Genomic DNA, 19,073 nt, shown 5'->3' on the forward strand with positions numbered 1-19,073 from the left:
CCAAAGGCCCTATGAATTTGAGCATAAACAATGAGGTAAAAACAACAACAAAAACAACCACCACAAACCCTATAAAATGATACATTTTTACTGCTGGGAAATGGTCCAGAAGAAGGGACAGTTTATGCATGCATATATATTGTAAATTGCTTTCTGTTTTTGCATCAGAATAAAAGGTGCTGATACTCTTATTTTAATCATGTGCAAAATGCTTCCCCCACTCTTTTCTTGTTCCCACACACTCTCTTATCTAGCCTCATTGGTTTGTGAACTTGTTGTCCCCACCAAAGGAAGAAAACTAATTTATTTAGGATGGTTGAAATCAACACCTCCTTTACAAAGCAGGACCCATAGCCCTTACTTGTTGGTCCGTGACTCATTTGCAACCTATGCTATTGCGAGTGGGGGACACTCTGTCTTTCTATAAATGTCTCCCTGCTTCTGGGAGGGAACTATGTCACCATAGGGAGGTGGGGCAGCCCCCTGAGAATCAAGGCATTGGCTCTTAGGCAAAAAGAAGTCTTCCTCTCCTCTGATCGGGGGCCAGGGCTCAGCTTGCCCAAGACGTGCTGCCACCTGCACTGATGGTCCCCTGAGGAGGGCGTCCCAGCTACAGCTTCTCCCAGAGTACCCAGCTCTATGGAGATGCTTCTTGTCCTCAGTCAGAGAAATCCTTGAGCATGATACAGAAAAACACAGCTGCCACAGAGACCAGGAAAGGAACTTGCTGAGTTCTTTACCGGGCATAGCTAGGGGGTGTGGGCTTGGTGCACACCTCGCCCACGTCTGGTGCGGCACTGCACCCGGGAACTGGGGAAAAGTATTCGGACATTCTGGATTATACAGCCAGGCCCTCCCCACAGAATGGCCATGTGAGAGCAGTGGTTCTCAAGTGGGGACCATGTCTGGAGGCATCTTTGATTATTGTGACTGAGAGAAGGGGTGCTACTTGCATCTGGTGGGTAGAGGCCAGGAATCCTGCTAAATAACCTACAATGCCCAGGACAGCTCCACCTCGCTCCCCGACAAGGACTGATATAGGCCCAACATCTTCAGTGCCAGGAGGAGAAACCCTGTACTAGAGGGAGTGAAGGCACGGAGATTTGGGAGGTGGGAGAAGCAGCATGCGAGGGAGCCAAATGCAGCAGATAACTTGCAGGTGGCAGAAGTTTGGCCTTTTCAACCAAACCTCAAAGGCTTCAGACTTCAAAATAGAGTGGGATGTTTTTGACTGAATATTTCACTTCAGACTTAGACAATAGTACCAAATTGTTGGTAAAATTTAGAGCATTTTCTGGTGGCTGCTTAAAGTTAATGACCTTGCCTTGCAGGTGAGTTTTTCATTTTCTGTTTGCATGTACGAATGTATGTGTGTATGTGTGCATGTAGTGAGAAGGGCCAGAACAAATGCAAACACCTGGCGCATCTGGAAGGAGGCAATGTATAAGCGATAAATGAATAAAACTTGGATCCTTTGTTCCACAGACAATGCCAGTAAAAGGAGGTTACACACCCTGCTTTGTGTACATCACATTACCGACAGCTGTGGGCTTAAGATAAATGAGCTGTCTCCCGCCCCTCAAGACTGCAGCACCAAACCTAAAAATTTTCCTGTGAAGGATTTCTCAGGAGTGACTTTTCAAAGGGTAGGCCCAGGTCCACGAAAAGGACTCCCTCCTCCGTCCACAGACACCTAGGTTGTTTCCTTATCTGAGCTACCCCGAATAATATCATGATGAATAGGGGAGTGCAGATAGCGCTTCAGGTGATTTTATTTCCTTTGGATATTTACCCAGAAGTAGGATCACTGGATCATGTGACAGTTCTGTCAAGAAACAAAATTCAAGTGAGTAAATGTATGTTCTATTGGCTTTATTACGCATTTGATTCATAAATCAGACAGCATCTCATCTAGCAACTAGAAGAGCATTTGGAAGAATTGTACAAAATAAATAGTTTTTATAGAAAGAAGGGTGGGGCAAAGGAGTTATTAGGAAAAGAAAAAAAAAAAAGGATTCTTTTTAGGCCAGAACATCTTTGGGAGGGAAAGGGAATAGCAAGGATCTTATCATGCAGATTACCTCTTCTTCCTCTGGGGGATGGAGAGGGCCCGGGGAACTGATTACCTTACTGGTGTTAGACGGGAATTTTCCAGACTGGTTTGTGGTGAAGGTCAAACTTCAGCTAGGTCAGGTATGAAGTCTAGGTTTGATTTTATAGGCTTTAGCACAAGTGATGCCATTTTGAGCCTGTGGTTTTTCTTTTTAAGGTTCTAATTTTAATTTTTTGAGCATCCTCCATACTGTTTTCCATAATGGCCGCACCAATTTACATTCCCACCAACAGTGTATAAGGGCTCCCTCTTCTCCACATCCTTGCCGAGGTGATATACAGATCTATCAAAGGGTAGAAACTTTTAGTTATAAGATAAATAAGTTCTGGAGACTACTGTATAGGATGGTGGCTATAGTTAATAATATGTACTGTGTACTTAAAATTTGCCAAGACAGTCTATTTCTCATGTTCTCACCGCACAAGGCAAAGGAACTATGTGAGGTGATGGACATGTTCATCTGTTTATTAGCTTGATTGAAATCCATAATCATTTCACAATGTATATGTATATCAAAAAATCATGTCGTACACCTGAAGTACATGCAATTTTTGTCAATCACACTTAAATAAAGCTGCAAAAGTAAAATAAAATACAAAAAATAAAAAGAGCTCCCTCCTCTACTCAGGAGACTATTACCTTGGGAGAATTTACAGAGGACAGAAGGCCAAGGTGTGTGATTACGAGAAAGAGCCGGAGAGAGAGAAATGCGCAGTGAAAGCGCGTATGTGCACATTTTCCTGCCTTTGCCTGGATGTACTTTCAAGCGGGACAGCTCTGCCAGTAAGGATCCTGCCGCCTCCTCTTTGCACCTCAGCTTCCCCATGAAGAAGGGCAGCTGAATTCAGTGATCTCTAAGGTCCCCATTCAGCTCTAATGTTTCTGCACTCCAAGCAGACGGTCATTTTCGTGCCTGCACAAGAATGCCAGATGCCTGTACGCCCTGCTTCCTGTCTTCCATAGCCTTGCGCAAACTTCACCAGCACAGCAGGCTGCTCTGTGGGTGACAGGCACCCAGGACATCCATTCCTCACCTCTCATTCTTGCTCTGAAGAAATACTTTCTACTCCTCCTCAAGGTTATGTTAGAAAGACTTTAGTGGGTTGATTTTATGTGAGGATCCAATGGTAGAAAAACAGAGTCTAGTAGGGCTTTACCCAGAGGATCATTCCACAGAAGCTGAGCTGTTTCTAAAATAGTCCCCAAAGTAGCTTAAAAAATAATGGAGATTCTAAAACTAGATCATTTCCTGATGAAAACTCTAGGTCTGTTCAATTTTTAATCCTTTCTAAAATCAGCATGGATTTTTTTTCCCCTATAAAGGTATTTAGAATGAAGTCCTTAAATTTGCCCCTTGGACACATTTACAGGTTGTGTCTAATTTCCTAAATTTTTTAATCAAGGCTTTTCTAGCTTTAAATCATAGTTAACTCTCTTTTGGGGAATTAGGGTGCCTATTCCTATTTGACAAATATACAACATCAAATTATTCATCATTTAAATGCAATTAAAATATACAATTACAAAAACACCATTACAAGGATTTAAATTGCTACAGTTTTAATTAAGGGATTAGGGCAATTGGGGATTAGAGCATAATATAATGCACGACCAAGAAGCCATATTTTCATAGGTTTTTAATGATGTAAAACTCTTATGACTTCAAAGATAAGAGGTATGTGGGAGTATTTGCCAACAGTGAGTAATAATGACACTAAAGAAGAATTGAAGACGGGGTAGAAAATATGAAAACTCAGATATGCTGAGAAATTTAAGAATCTAATCTGCCCAGCGGAATGTTGGACAATCCAGAAATTCTTCCAGGTTAAAAGCAGTACGTCAGAAGAAAACTTTACATTTGAGGAGCATATGGACTTCAGTACAGTTGTTAGGAATCATATCTCTATTTTTAAAAACCTTAATATTATATTCCTATTTCACTAATATCATCTTAATTTCTTTATGGCTCTGAGACTTGTGGGACCACTGTAATCTGAATGTTTGCAATTGTTCTAGAATGTGGTCTGTAGATGATAAAAGTGATCAAATACTTTAAAATTAATGGACACTTTTACTATTCAGCTGCCTTCAGAATGACTCCATATAAATTATATGGCCAAATGTAAATTGTTCGAACTTTAACTGCCACATTCTCCATATAAACCAATAGCAGCTATAAACAGTGTTAACTGAAGCGAAAAGTGGCTTCCTCTGGAGGCTGGGAACGTGAAGTGTCTCATGATTTTTAGCCTCGTATACTTTTATAATCAACATCTCTTGTCACATTCTTAATTAAAGTGGCATCGGTGCTCAATGCAATGCCCCCCCACCCCCCAGCTTGTTGGCTACCCGAGGCATCTGTGTAGCTCACACTCACTGAGACAGGCATGCGCTGGGTCTCCCTTGCACCAATCTCAAGTCGCTGACGGGGCAGTTGTATACCTGCTGTCCACATGCTGGCTTCAGTGGGCATCTGGATCTTCAGAGAAGTTTTGAACAAATAACTTGGGAGTTCATCTTGGCTTTTAGCAGAAGTATAAGTGAGCTGCCTGTATAAGATAGTGATCCAGATTAGCACTGGCCCATGAAAGTATAATGAAAGCCACTTACGTAATTTTCAATTTTCTGGTAGCCATAATTTTAAAAGTAAAAGCCAGGTGAAATCAAGTCTAATGATATATTTCATTCAGTCCAAATTATAATCATTTCAATAAGCAATTAATATAAAAATGATGGAATTATTTTACATAATTTTTTCATGCCAACTCATTGAAACCCACCACGTATTTTACACGTGCAGCCACCTGACTTTACACTAGCCACATTCCAAATGCTCAGCAGTAACACAGAGCTAGGAGGAGCCACTGTATTACAGTGCAGCTCTGGGCTACCGAAGTGGACCAGATGGTCGTCGGACACTGGAGACACGAAAAGCCTGGGAAAGGAAAGTTTCTCCCTCAGAGGGCATCATTGGCCCCAGAGCCTCCAACAGAGCCATGGAAGTTCGATTGTTGTAGCCGGTTGCAGGGGTCATGTTTCTAGAAGAATAAATTATAAGTACAGAGGAAGGTATAGATAAGTAGTGGCCTATTCATGGAATATTATGCACAGTGGAATATTATGCAATGAACATGAAAAATGTACTACATAGAACAATAAAAATAAATTTTACAAGCATAATATTGATTGAAAGGAGCTAGATACAAGAAGTACATAGTCTATGCGCCCAATTACATACAATACAAAACAGGCAAAACTAACCCAAGGAATAAAAAGTCAAGATAGCAAGTACCCTTGGCCAGGGGCAGCGACTGGACGGGAGCACGAGGGAAGCTTCCGGATATTGGTCAAGTTCTGCTTCTTGAACTGGAGGTGTTTTACTTATGACGATTCATTGAGCTATATATTGGTAAAATACTGATTCGTCATTATATATGCTATATTCAATATTAAGTTTTCCAAAAGAAAGGTAAGAGTCAAACTACTAAGTTTCTACATATTTCTGTTTTGGAACAGTAACATGTATTGTACTAAATAGCATTATTAAAAAGATATCTCAATACTTCTGATCTTTTAAAAAAATTGTAGATTGCAAAATAAATTATAAAAGTAAACCAAGTCAAAGCTAATAGGTATTGGTTTCTGAAGATCAACTTGAAAAATGGCCAGGGGCATGGGCACAGGACAGAAATGGGACCAGGTTCAGAAACAGTCTCACAGGTCTCTGTGGGATTGGACTTAGGAGGGAATTGGCAACACACCACACCCCATCCTTTCCTCTGAAGAATGCTTTATCTTCTTGTCCTAATTTTCTCCAGTTGGCCCCGCATCTCTGGTTTTAGAGTCTTTGCAACTGAACTCAGGAGAAAGGGATCTTCAAGACAAAACTTGCCTAATTATTAAGCCTTGAAACACCTAGTCTAAGGATGATAAATTGAAGCATTTTGGAATTTAAAACATAAGTACATCTGATTTTGAACTGTACCCCACTGGAAATATTATGTTTGGAAAATTTGTCCTAAGTTTACCATTAAAAATACTTATTTGTATTTTGAAGGCTTATTCTTGAGAAATTTTTACCCTTGAGAAAAATACCTAACAATTCTTCTTAATTAAAAAAAAGAAAGAAAAATGAAGATCCATTTTGTAACAGGATGCTGTGATTCACACCACCACAAGGTCACTTCCAGAGAGTCTAATTAGGATGTAGTCCCTGTGCTTAGAGAACCTAACAGGAGGAGGACCTCTGCTTGTCACGTCTGCAGAAGCTCTTCGTGTTATCAAGCCTGACCAGATTCCTCATCATTTCTACTATGTGCTCTTTCCATTGAGCATTAGAATAAACACTGAACCTTACAGAATAGCTAAAAGCTCACCCCAGGACTATCTCAGCCTTCCTGCCCATACGTTTCCACAGACCATTCTACCATTAGGATCAGCCGTCCTGAGCTCCCATATGCGCATGGCTGACACTTGTAGATGTGTTTGAAGAATGTTTTAATGGTTATTTGACGAGATGTCTCTCGCAATGAAGGCTGAGACGATAGTTTAATTATTTTTATATTATCACAAACACTTTTGCTTAAAGCCTTGGACTCTATAAATCTACTTTTGTTGAGTTAAATTCATACAATTCAAAGAATATGGATTGTACTGTAGTAAAACAATGTGCCGTCCCTAAAACACTCCTAAAATATATGGTTTGCTGGCATATTCATTGACATCCAAAGATGAGGTTGCCTATATTCAAATGTAAAGCTTACACATCGTGACCCATGTAATCCAACCTTTGAGTGGAATGGCAGTGAAGTCACAAAAATGGATTTCCCAACAATTCAAGTTCTCCGTTTATATTGCTTGAAGAGGCCATGTTGGGCACAATGATATTTCTTAAAAACCCCTTTCCATCTGAAATACTTTCATCATTTGCCATAGCTTCTCCTGTACCTCTTCTCATCAGCACTCTAATCCTCCCCACCACCTTTCCCCTTTAATTAAGATTCTGCAAAAACAATAGGCTGCTTAGAGGAGGAGGTTGGAGGGCAAGAAATGAAACAGGCCAAGGTGGATTTTTCTTTAAAGGAATAGGGAAAGTAAGGGTGGAACAAGCACATGTTGATATACTTGCAAATCTGAAACTAACACAGTGTTAGTATTGGGTTCCCGGATGAAGAGACTCTGAAACAGAGATTTGCCTGCAAGAGGCTTACTGAGGAGAGCTCTCAGTAACAACACCTGTTAGAGAATAAGGAGAGAACGATAATAGGGCAGTTCCAGAAGGAATGGGAGGCGGACGTAACAGAGACCTCCCACAGTCCTAAAGGGAACAATGAAACTGGGATAGTCCTTCAGAGTTGTCCCAAATCCAGACAAGGGGGCCAGGGCTCTGTACCCCATAACCAAGAGTCCCTGGATGTGGGCTGCCCCAGAAGAGGGCATGACCGTGGCAAAGGCTGCTCTCTTTAGCAGAGGGTTAGGAAATCAGCTATGAGTGGACAGCAGCCAATGTCCCAGGCAGCTGAAGGAGAGAACACCTCAGCCCTGGAATGAGCATCTAGGTGGCACTTAAGAGCGTCCTCTGCAAGCATTGTATTAAAAGTTGTCTTTTTATACCAGGTAACAGGAATCGCCTGTCCCTATGTTGCTATCTATGATCACCACTCCTCACTTTATGATCTTTGGGACATCTTTGTTCCTAAATACTGTTTTGGAAGGCCTCATAGGAAGTGATTTGCTTAGTCTTGTTCCAAATTAGGTAACAGCTATTCCTTCCCTGGAAATTGTTCTGCAGATGTCTGTGACGAGCCCTTTCTGCTCAAGCCTCTTTCTATGAAAGTTTTTCTCTAGTTTTCTATCTAGCAGTTTGGATCTCTTCTTGCCATTTACCCTCCGCACATTTTCAGGCCAAGAAAAGTTCATTCTCAGCGGGAAAACTGCAGTGCAAGTTTGATGTTAGTGATGGTAAGTAGCCGGCACAAATGAAACAGCTCTAGAATTTAACTGCTCGATACCACATGCCATAGTCCCCCAGGCCTTTAGGAAATTCGGTTTGCAGCATATCGCAAGTCTGGCTTGAATTTCCCCAGGTATGCTGATGCCAATTCAGTTTCCAAGCCATATATTTGTTTGATTCTATTTTTCCTCCCTAATCTACTTAGCATGTAGTTTGATTGGGATAACAAAAATGTGCTTGTTTCTGTTGAAGTGCTTAGTTTACTTGTCTGTGGTACATACCATGGTATATAACCTTGACTTTCTTCAGCCTGATATTCATTTAACTTGGTAGTGAGTCTATGCCTGTCCTAGTGGGTGTTAACTTCCAGCACATCCGTATAACATAATGTGGTCCTATATCAGTTCCGAGCTAATGACTGAAAGAACCAGTAATGAATTCTAGTTCTAACTCAGATCTTCACATTGAATGCAGCTGGGACATGATTCATCACCCCTGACATGACAATCCCTACCATCTTATCATGTTTCAAAGGGCCTGCTGGAACTTCCTGGTGAACAAACATAATTAGTAGTTTTTAGAATCACTTGACTGTCAGTGGGTACCCTCTCTGTTCACCCATAACTCTAGGCATTGCACAGCACAGGTCAATGGATAGTGCACCTTGGCAAGTTCTTTTCTTATTGTGGGACCCCATCCTGGTTGGTGGAATTTGTATCAACTCCAGGCCATTGATTGAAGTGTCAGACTGAGCAGCCAGAACTCAGAGAAACAAGACAGTTAAGCCTTGGCACAAAAACAAGGAGGATCAAAGGTTCAAAGCCAGTCATCAAGCCAACCATAAACTTGAGGATCAGAAAAATGAGAAGTCAGGGAGCAGGGAGCCCCTGGAAGTCAGACAAGGCAAGGGACAAGATGGAAGCAACAGGACTTTCAGTAGTGATATGGGCATGTTATAAACTCCCCTTAGTGTCTCAAAGTCATTGGATTGTTTAACTCTGGCTTTCCAAAGTTAGTTACATTGCAAACCCCTCCAGTAGTTTACCTTTCATATAAGAAGCTATAAGTAAGAGTCACTCTGTTCTATTCAGGGCTATAAAAACTAACTTTTTTCTGCCCTGGCTGGGTGGTTCCACTGGTTGGAGCATCATCCCATACACCAAAAGGTTGCAGGTTCGATCCCGGGCACCTACCTAGGTTGCAGGTTTGATTCCCGGTCGGGGTGCTTACAGGAGGCAACCAAGCAATATTTCTCTCTCACATCGATGTTTCTCTTCCCCTTCCTCTCTCTGTCTAAAATCAATAAAAGCATATCCCCGGGTGAGGGAAAAAATAAAAACTAACTTTTTTCTTTTTGCCATCACAGAGAGCTTTTAAGAATTGACTAATTAAGTTTCACAGTAATAGATTCAAATGTAGCCCCCTCCTGAAATAAAGTCCCATTTGGAACAGAAGCTTTTTTGGGCTGTAACTAGACAGCAGTTTAAGACAGAGTGCGGAGGACAACATATGGGACAGAAACCCAAATGGATGAAAGAGGAAAATAGGACAGGAAGCTAAAATAGATGTGCACTCATTTTCTTTAGTATAAATAACATTGTCTGTAATCTCAGGTATATGATTTGGCAACACCTAATGGAAATCATTTCCAGTGTTGCAAATGGGCAAGCAGCAGGTTGGTGGATTCTTTTATAAAAATGGGAAGGTCTCTAAAACACTCTAAACACTCAAAATTTCAGTTGGGTTACTTTTTAACTGCTTGTTGATATAACTGGAGTCCAAACCTCCTAAACTAAATAGGGACAACTGTTTACCCACATAAACAGTAAGTTTTGATTGCTGACGGAAGCCAACCTTCATAAGAGTGGGTGCAAAAAATCACAGAGCTGTCGGCCTCACTACACATCCATGACGACCACACACACCCAGACCCCCTGCCATTTACTTACTCCTCCCAGGATGAATCCCTGTCTCATTCACAACCAAAAGTCTTTCTCTCCCTCTTTAGCTCTCAGCTCCTTTGTGCAGCCCTCGTTCTCAACAGAGCACCTCACTGTCTAACCTGAATTGGTCCAATTTCCTTCCCAGCCACATCTGGCATTAATTTTTACTCATCCTTTCCTCATTTGTCTCATGCCTCAAAAGAAGCAGTGTCCTTCCTCACTCCCAGGACCACTCCTTCCTCTTGATCTAGCTCCCTTTATTTTCTTTGGGGCCTTATTCCATTTATCAAACCTCTGTAACATTATTTTTTTAATTTGTTTTATATACACATATGTATATGTATATATGTATATAAAACAAACTATATGTTATATATATATTATTTTATATATATCCTGTTGCACACACCTATTGCTGCATAAAAAGCTCTCAAAAACTCAGTGCCAAAAAGTCAGTGCTCGATTTGGCAGCACATGTGCTAAGGTTGGGATGATACAGACCTTAGCATGGCCCCTGTGCAAGGATAACACACAAATTCATGAAGCGTTCCATATTTTTACCTGATATCAAACTGTATTACATGGCAACTGTAATCAAAACAGCCTGGTACTGGCATAAGAACAGACACATAGACCAATGGAACAGAACAGAGAGCCCAGAAGCAAACCCAAGTCTCTATGGTCAATTAATATTTGACAAACAGGGAAGAAGCATAAAATGGAAAAGCCAGTGGGAGCGAGGTCTGGCAGGCAGGACCCACACCCACAGACAGATTCCTGTGGGGGATCAGGCCTGCAGGTACCTAGGCTGCTATGAGACTTGCTTCTGCTAAACTCCCTCACCCTGGATTGAGGCAGCAAATGTTCACTGAGTATCTTCATCTTCCTAAAGTCTGTGCTAAACCACCCAAGTATGGAGTGTAACCAGTTTGACCACTTTCCCCTTGAGCTGTAATATCCTTCTCTTTGAAGTAATTAGCAGCATTCTGTCCTTTGGTTGTCTGTAAAAGGTAATCACCTATAGTGAACCTGTGCATAGAAATGAGGACCATCCTCGATGTAATGTGCCCAGAAAAGCAATAAAAGCCTGTCCAGGCAGGGGCCGGGCTTTCTCATGGGCTCTCTCTGGCCCCCATGTCCTGTCTCACTTAGAGAGTAGCCGTGCTATCCCTTTTTCTCCACAGGATTTCTGTAGTCCGTGTGAATTTGTCTATTGCTGCCACAGCACACAGATCTCACAGGCCAGGATCGGCATCATCTATTGTCAATTAATATTTGACAAATAGAGAAGAAGCTTAAAATGAAGTAAAAATAACCTCTTCAACAAATGGTATTTGGAGGTCTGGACAGCTACATGTAAAAAAATGAAACTCGATCACCAACTTACACCATACACAAAAATAAATTCAAGGTGGATAAAAGACAAATATAAGTCATGACACCAAAAAAGTCCTAGAGGAAAATATTGGTAGGAAAACCTCAGACATCCCACACAGCAATATCTTCACTGATATGTTCCCTAAAGCAAGGGACATAGAGGAAAGAATAAACAAATGGGACCTCATCAAATTAAAAAGCTTCTGCATGGCTAAAGAAAACAGCATTAAAGTGAAAAGAGAACCAACTTTTGGGAAAACATATTTGTCAATGACACCTTGAACAAGGGTCTGATCTCCAAAATATATAACGAACTCACACAACTCCACTCCAAAAGACAAACAACCCAATAAAAAAAATGGGCAAAATACTTGAACAGAAACTTCTCCAAGGAGGACATACAGAGGGCCCAGAGACATATGAAAAGATGCTCAGCATCACTAGCCATCAGACAGAGGCAAATTAAAACCACAATGAGATAGTACTTCACACTGGTCAGAGTGACCAACATAAACAATTCAACAAACAAGTGTTAGAGAGGATGTGGAGAAAAGGGAACCCTAGTGCACTGTTGGTGGGAATGCAGACTGGTGAGGCCACTGTGGAAGACAGTATGGAATTTCCTCGGAAAACTAAAAATGGAACTGCCCTTTGACCCAGCAATTCCACTGCTGGGATTATACCCTAAGAGCCCTGAAACACCAATCCAAAAGAACCTATGCACCCCAATTTTCATAGCAGCACAATTTACAATAGCCAAGTGCTGGAATCAACCTAAGTGCCCATCAGCAAATGAGTGGATCAAACAACTATGGTACATTTACACAGTGGAATACTACGCAGCAGAGAGAAAGAAGGAGCTCCTACCCTTTGCAACAGCATGGATGGAACTGGAGAACATTAAGCTAAGTGACATAAGCCAGGCGGTAAGGGACATATACCATATGATCTCACCTTTAACAGGGACCTAATCAACAACAACAACAACAAAAAGCAAGCAAAGTATAACCAGAGACATTGAAATTAAGAACAATCTGACAGTAACCAGAGGAGGTAATGGGGGGGGAGGGTTCTCAGGAACTATAAAGGACTCATGGACAATACCAAGGTGGGGGTGGAAGAAAGGGAGGGAGGTGGGTTTTGCTAGGGTTTGGGAGGAATGATGGTGGGTAAATGCAGACAACTGTAATTGAGCAACAATAAAATAATTTTTTAAAAAAGACTACAATTGTCAATATTTGCTTACAATTCTGCAATTTGGGCACACGAGGGCTCCTCAGAGGTGGTCTGCTCAGTGATCCAAGTGTGCTTTCTGGGGCTGGAAAGCCCACAATTGCTTCACTCGTGTTTGGTGCCATAGCTGGTAGGCCTAGAACAGCTAGGAGCTGGCTGGACATCTCTCTCTCTCTCTCTGGCACTTCCATGTAAAAGAGCTTGGATTTCCCCTCCAGAAGGATGGGGTCAGGTCCAGATCTCTTTTATGGTGGTTGGCTCCTCCAGAGCACAAAGTCAGACACTGTCAGGCCTTCTTAGTGTCTTTGCTTAAAACGTTACATTCTATTGGTCACAGAGTAATCTCAAATTCAAAAGGGGGGAACTCTAGAAAGACATGAGAGTGGGAGATAGAGTTCACTGGGGGCCACCAAAGCAACAGACTACCACCTGGTCTCTTCCTTTGCTCCTTGAATCAACTTTCTTTACGCTATTAAAACTTTTTTTCCACCTTATTCTCCTCAAAGAGTTATAACCTTCTCTCATTTACACTTCATTCCATTTCTCAAAAATAAATTTTTACTTGTGTTTCCAACAAGGTCACACCTCTCATTTATTCCCCAACCCACAACAATCTGGCTTCCAATCTCATCACATTATTAAAAACTAACAACAACTTTCCAGTGTTAACTCTATACATTTTCTTTGCCCTCCTTTTACTGTTTCTCTCAATCATTTATTTTTGTTGACCTCCTTCTTGAAATCCTCTCCTTATTTGGTTTCTGCGATATTGTGTAGTTCTTGTCCAAGCTCACTCCTTATTATTTTTCTCTAACTCTTTCTCTTCCTCTGCATAAATGTAGGAGGCTTCTGCATCACCTCTACTCCCATACGACTCAGTCTGTCACCAGGTTATCATAATCCTACCCTGGTAAATCTGGAAACCACCCCCTCTCTCCATTCCCATCCTCCCACACTAATTCAGAGCCTCATTTTCTCCTCATTAGTCAAATGTGAGAGTCTTCTATTTAATCTTCAACACTCCAGATTCTGCCCCTTTCAAGCTTACAAACTGGCACAAGAGTTAGTTACCTTCATTAAACAGAACAATCAATGCTCAAAAACTTTGCCCATACACTTATTGCCAATCAGGGAAAGTTTAGTCTTCTTGTCTTAGTTTGCCAAACTATAATTCTGGTCTTGGACCATAGTTTCAAATACCACACCAAGTTTCCATAGACTAAGTTTTAGTCCCACGGGACATTTCACTGTCTCTAAAGATGTCTTACGTTTTGTTCTCTCTGTACTCTTCCTTCAGAGAATTATTCATCATCTTTGCCTATTGAAAACTTCTTCATCCTTTAAGGTCAGCCTAAAAGCCACATTTTCCACAAAGACTTCTCAGAAAAAAATGACTCTACTTGCTTTATACCTATAGAATTTTGTTTTGTTATCTCTTTTAGAGAATATAAGTTATAATGGGTGGTTTTAGTGTTCATCACTAGATGGTAATCCCCTTGAGACTAGAGATTCAGTAATCTCAGCATCTAGCACAGTTGATAAGATCTTAAAATCACTGAGCTGAATTGTATAAGCGTTATGAAATATTTACTGGCTTTCGACCTTTAGCCAAGGAGTTGTGTAAAATGAGAGATGTTTCCTTTAATACATGTGATTTGGTTGCCAGCTTAGAACAAAAGCTCTCTGTGGACAGGGTTACTAAAATCCTGCCCAACTCAAATCACTAAGTGGCATAAATATTAATTAAATTCTAGAGGAACACTTAAAAATATCTAGAATTTTGAAGTAAAACAAATCTGAATTTTCCCAGATACCTGGATAATTGTCTTACTTCACCGTCCTGTTTTACATTATCACTAGGATATGTCACGAATGGGTGTTCATTAAATCTTAACAGCTCTCCGGATATATGTGACTGTGGCAGCACTTTCACTAGCAGCAGGCAGATATAGGAGCATTTCCATTAAGTGTGTAAAATAGTATGCAGATAAATCTACACAGAATTGAGTAAGAAAATATCGATATTTCATGTTACAAAATACTCAATTACTCCCAGTAACAACTACAATAAAATTCTACTGTGCCTGTGGGCAGCAATTAAGGCTCTGTCTCGCTGTCATAAAGAGATTTGTTCCTAAGACACAGAGATCAACAAATCAATTCTATTTTGTTATCTCCTTATAGTTTATTTCATATTCATTTCTCATGCATCTTTGTCTAACAATTTCCAACTTTTGTGCATTAGACTGCTTGACCCACGGCCCTTCGGGTCTCTGTCAAGTAGTTAATGGTCTGGAAACAAACAATGAAGAAGTAAGTTCCTGTTTGAAAGACATCCTAGTGTGAATACTTCTGCAAACTGAGTGATTAGATTCTGATTTGTACTTGGAAAAATCAACCTTCTATAAACAGCTCATATGATACTTGAAATTTATGATTACATTTAGTCCCAAAGATAGTTTGAAAACTGATTACTAAAAAAATGGAACAAAAATTTTCCATCCAAATCATTTTAGCCAACTTCCACAAAATGACACTTTTTAACTCTAATGTGGGTGATCTGTAGCAGCACATAAGCGCTGTTAATGAGTAGATCAAGTTTCAGGACCCTGGGACCAGAGAGCATTGGATGCCAATAGGGAGAAGTAGGGGGATGGAAAAGTTTCCTCTTTTCAGTCCTTGCTGAGTGGTTCTAAGTAATACTTCAAAAATACAAGATTTTCTATCAGTACTCTTCTACTGCCTAATTTAACTTTTTCTTTCCTATTCATTTCCATCCTTAGGCTCTTGCCCTAAGTTTCTCTTTTTATAGTCTGTCGCTGGAATGTCATTAAAAAGTGTATTCCAGGCTTCATCATAACTTAAACAAACCCATCCTATCTCTTCCAAATTGCTCTGCCATGCAGTTGGACTAAGAATGTAGGAAGCTGGGACTCTTGTGGGGAGATGAGAGAGTGCCAATCTCAGAGAGAGAGAGAGAGAGAGTCCTTATCTCTTAGAGATAACACTCCCAAATATTACAGATGAAATAATATCTAGGGTTTGTTTCAAAATAATACAGGAGTAAGAGTGTGCATCGCAGGACAGATGAACAGAACTGATAATTCTGAAAGCTCTTGATGGGTATATGAGGTCCACTGTACTCTTAGCTCTATTTAATTATGCATTTAAACATTTTCCATCATAAGGCCATATGGACAAAACCGAGGGGAGGTGGAAGCAAGCAAGGGAGGAGGGTTGGCTGGGTGGGGAGTGGGGAGTGATGGGGAGTAAATGCAGACAACTGTAATTGAACAACAATAAAATAATTTTAAAAAGTAAATTTCACTTAATCCCTGAAAAAAATTTTCCATCACAAAAATATTTTTTAAAATTCTCAAACCTGCGTCTGTTTTTATGTTCAGCCTCTTTCCTCCCTGGAGCAAAAGTCTGTCAGACTCATCTCTACTTCATCTCCCGTTCTCAGTCACTGCAATCAGGCTTTTCGCGTCCCACTACTCCACTCAAACTCCTGCTTCCCGACTCCGCATAACCTCCACCATCCAAATCCACCTTCTGGTTGCACTGCACTCAACCTCCTAGCAGCATTTGATAGCAACTTGACCATTTTGGTTTCTGGTTCTCTCCCAGTCTCCCCAGCTCCTTCTAATTTCACCAGCTTAGCTGTCTTCCATTTCCCTCACACACACTGTTGGAATGTCTCCACGTTCCCTATCAACTTATCTTGCTAGGTCATCTCGTCATCTTACTCAGTTCCACAGCTTTAAACCTAATCTAAATGCTGATGACACCCAATTGGTATCCCCCTTCCTAAACCCCAACTTGCATGTCCTACTCCACTGCAGTGTCTAACCCGCAGAGGTCATACAATTAGTAAGTGTATGGGGACTCCAGACCCGCTTCCTCCCCTTTGCCTACTCCACTCCATCTCCCCATCTCTATTAATGCATCACCATTTCCCCCGTCATTTAGGCAAAAAGTCCTAGTTATCTTTGGTCTTTTCCCCTCTTACTGTACACATTTAATCTGTTAGGAAGTCCTTACACTCTAATTGAAATATATCCTAAACCTGATGTCTGAGTCAGGTCGGGCTGCCATAAAAGAATACCATTGACTGGGGGACTTAAATGACAGAATTTTATTTCCTCATAGTTGTGGAGCCTGAGAAGTCCAAGGTCACCGTGCCGACCAGTTTGGTTTCTGGTGAGAGCTCTCTTCCTGGCTCACAGAAGAACACCTTCTCACCGTGTCCTCGTAGAGCCAGGAGATGGAGAGAGCATTTCAGAGAACACCCATCCTAGTGAGTCGAGGCCTCACCCTTAGAACCTCACTCACTGTAATTACCTCCTTGGAGGCCCTATCATCAAATACAGTCACAATTCAGCCCGTGGTGTCTGACCACAACAATTTCAGGGCCTAGGCATTTTCCTCCTGTCTAGAATGCGTTCTCCCATCTTCTCAGGCTAGCTCCTTTTCAACATTCAGATCTCAGGAAAAGTATCCCTTCCCAGAAAGCCCTTCCCCAACCACCCTATCTAAAGAAGCCACATAAGTTTGATTAGCCCCAGTTACTGCTACCATTGTCCTAGCTTTATTTTCTTTGTAAGTCTTATTACTACCCGAAATAGCACACATTTATTTGCTCATGGAAACTTGCACTAGGAGCAGGAGGACCCTTGCCTGACTGGTTCTCCCCCGCATGCTGGGGGCCCAGAGCAGATTCTTCAAAGGAAGTGGTTAAATACTTAACAGCAGGATTGTGTCAGTTTTGGTCATCTGAGCTCTAGTACCTACAACAGTTCTAAGAGCAGTAGATACAAAGTAAAAAATTGCTGACTAAATCTGTGATTTTCAACCTTCTTCATCTCACGGCACACAAGAACTAATTACTAAAATTCTGCAGCACACAAAAAATGTATCTTTTGCCTATCTAACAAAAAAGAGGTATCATTTTGATTCATTCACACCAGATGGCTATTATTGTGTTGGCTGTTGTCATTTTTTAATTTGATAATCTAAGAGAAAATAGGTCAGTGCCCCTGACAAAATAGTCAGGTATTGCATGTTTTAAAAATTCTTGCAGCAATTGAATTCTGTTCAATTGTACCATGGTGAGAAGGTGTTCTTCTGTGAGCCAGGAAGAGAGCTCTCACCAGAAACCAAACTGGTCGGCACGGTGACCTTGGACTTCTCAGGCTCCACAACTATGAGGAAATAAAATTCTGTCATTTAAGCCCCCCAGTCAATGGTATTCTTTTATGGCAGCCCGACCTGACTCAGACATCAGGTTTAGGATATATTTCAATTAGAGTGTAAGGACTTCCTAACAGATTAAATGTGTACAGTAAGAGGGGAAATGATCAAAGATAACTGAGACTTTTTGCCTAAATGACGGGGGAAATGGTGATGCATTAATAGAGATGGGGAGATGGAGTGGAGATGGTTAGACTAAGTGAATGAATGAGTCAATACATCTTTGAATTGTAACTTATTGACCCCTCTATCTCTGCCTTATTTTAGATTTTATTTATATATTTTCTCCAAAGTTGTGATCTGTACAGCCCTCAGTAAAATACTCATTTCTTCCTCCCTTTCTTAATGAATGTATAAGTACCAGACCCCTGGTTATTCTCAACAAGTTTAAAGATAATTTAAAGAGTAAGAGGCTAGAAGCTTACATTAAAATTATAAGAAATGCATGATCGTCTAATGAGCACTATATCCAACTAGCCATGTGCTCTGATTTTTTTTTATTTCTCCCATACTGAGATTGAAAAGTGGGACATACAGTGTTTCTAACAAAACAAAAATCAAAAAAAATTGTACTATTTAATTTTCCCCCTCTTTTCTTCTTTATACCTATACGCTTACACACACAAATGCATGCATATAGATGAACACTTACTTTTTTCTAATAAAGAAAGTTTTGTTCTATCTACATATTAGTTCATAACTCATTTTCTCACATAACATACCCTGGCTATTTTTTCTGGTTAGGTAAATCTACCTTGTTCTTTTTATTTATTTATTTTTTCAGTCACACATTTTAAAAGCTTTTATTTATTTATTTTTAGAGAGAGTGGGAAGGAAGGAAAAAGAGAGGGAGGGAAACATTGATGTGTGGTTGCCTCTTATAGGCCCCCAACTGGAGACCAGGCCTGCAACCCAGGCATGTGCCCTCACTGGGAATCAAACCAGCAACCCTTTGGTTTGCAGACTGTTACTTAATTTACTGAACCACATCAGCTAGGGCCTACCTTGTTCTTTTTAAATGTTGCATTATATTCCATTGTATGAACCACTGTTTCTTTATTCATTCCTCTACAGATGGCAATGATCTTGTTTCAAATAATTTGTTATTGCAAAGTCCTTTGCACATGTCTATTTATAGACTTGTGCAATTGATTTTGTAGACTAGATTCCTACTATTGAGATGGCTCTCTTAATAAAGTGA

General features: G+C 40.7%; 1 non-coding gene across 1 annotated transcript; it reads left to right on the forward strand.

Annotated features, from left to right (window-relative positions):
• Window positions 1–10,464: 10,464 nt before the first annotated feature.
• On the forward strand, window positions 10,465–10,568 carry LOC112305848 (U6 spliceosomal RNA). Its single transcript, XR_002974867.2, has one exon. It is a non-coding gene; the product is annotated as a U6 spliceosomal RNA (small nuclear RNA).
• The last annotated feature ends 8,505 nt before the right edge of the window (window positions 10,569–19,073 follow it).

Source organism: Desmodus rotundus, chromosome 2 (assembly GCF_022682495.2).
Source record: "Desmodus rotundus isolate HL8 chromosome 2, HLdesRot8A.1, whole genome shotgun sequence".
NCBI classification, from domain to species: Eukaryota; Metazoa; Chordata; class Mammalia; order Chiroptera; family Phyllostomidae; genus Desmodus; species Desmodus rotundus.